Raw genomic sequence first — 1,824 nt, 5'->3', positions numbered from 1 at the left:
CGGGACCCCATCCAGGGAACCCCACCCCCACCCTGACTCGGGACCCCAACACGGATCCCCACTGGGACCCTCACCAGATCCCCACCGGGACCTCCACCGGACCCCCACTGGGACCCGCACCTGGACCAACACCGGATCCCCACCGGGACACCTGCCTGGACCCCCCCCAAACACCCCCGGACCTGCAACCCAAGATTCTCCCCTCCCGACTCTGCCGGGACCCCCACCTACACCCTCGCGGGATCCCCACCTGGACCTGCGCCCCTACCCTGCCGGGACCCCCACCCAAATCCGCACCAGGGTTACCATGGACGCCCCCCCCGCACGACCCCCACCTGGATCCGCTCCGAGACCCCCATGGGCCCTCTCCAGGACCTCACTCAGACACACATGGACCCCAACTCGGATCCCACTACCCCACCGGGACCCCCCACAGACCCCTAACCAGACCCCTAGTGGGACCCCAGACCCCACCCAGACACTCACTGAGACCCGCCGGGACCCCCACCTACATCCCCGCTGAAACCCGGCATGACCCCACCCAGACCTCCACCTTGACCCTGCCTCACCCCCTCCCCAGACCCTTCCAAGATCTCCTCTAGACTTTGTGCCCCCCAGGTCCCCCCTGAGATCCCAGACCCCACACGGACTCCACCCACGTTCTCCGGGACCCCACACTGGAACCAGTGATACCTACCCAGACCCCCGTGTGAACCCTGGACTGCCACCCAAACCCCCACTGGGATTTAGCCCGGATCCCCCCCAGATCCTCATGGGTACCCTAACCCCACATACTCCCTAGGGTCCTGAGTCCACACGGACCCCTCCCCAGAACCACCCTAGACCTCAGACCTCACACCCCGACCTGGACACAGACTCTGAGTCTCCTCACCTCTTACCCTGCTCCCCATCCCCTGCCAGGACCCCAGATCTGTCACAGCGGCGGCGAATGTCTGGACAGCGGAGACAGTCACCAAACACAACTCTTACAGAGAGGTGGGGCCAGGAGGGTCACTCTGAGGAGTCGACCCGGGCTTCATTCCTCAGTCCCAGGCGTTTGTTTATAGTCAATACAGCAAGCAGTGAAGCAAATAACAGAACAATGGGCTTTGGGTGAGTAACAATAAGTTTCGGGCAAGGGAGAAGGAATTCAGGTAAACAAGCCAATCAGTAAAGGGACAATAGGTTTAGGAAAACAAGTCATGACAAGTCTCAACATGTTGGGGACAAGTCTCAACATGCTGTGCAGCGTAGAGGCCTGTGGGGGCTGCAGTTGTCAATAGTGTGGCCATGTTTAAATGGCATATATCCCCACACAGATCCTGCACCTTGGACCCCCAACACCCCTGAGACCCTTGATCCCCTCCCTGACACCTGTTGAAACCCCAATACCTACTGAGACTCCAGACCCATTCCCCTCCCCCCCCACATAGATACACAGGGATGCTGATCTTGCTAAGATTCAGGGCCCCACCCATCCCTAGTCAGGACCTCCACCTCTGCTGAGACCCAGGACACCACACCCCACACACACCCAGCTGGAACCCCAACCCACACCCAGAAACCACACTGAACCCCAACCCCTCAGATCCCTGCCCACCCTCTCTCATCAGGAGGACCCTGATCTCACCCCTGCAGGGACTCCGCCCAACACTAGGGGGCGCCTACCAGTTGGGGCCTGGCCCTCCTCTCCCACCAGCCAGGTGGACTCTGCTGGGTGGATGGCAGACCGGGAGGCCGGGGTAGGAAGGGTCCTCCTGGCCTTCAGGGTCTGACTCTGTCTTACAGACAAGAAAACTGAGGCCAGGAAGTCTGCCCAGGATC

This window comes from Trichechus manatus, unplaced genomic scaffold (genome assembly GCF_000243295.1).
Source record: "Trichechus manatus latirostris isolate Lorelei unplaced genomic scaffold, TriManLat1.0 scaffold00134, whole genome shotgun sequence".
Lineage (NCBI taxonomy): Eukaryota > Metazoa > Chordata > Mammalia > Sirenia > Trichechidae > Trichechus > Trichechus manatus.
Note: the sequence above shows the minus strand (reverse complement) of the source record.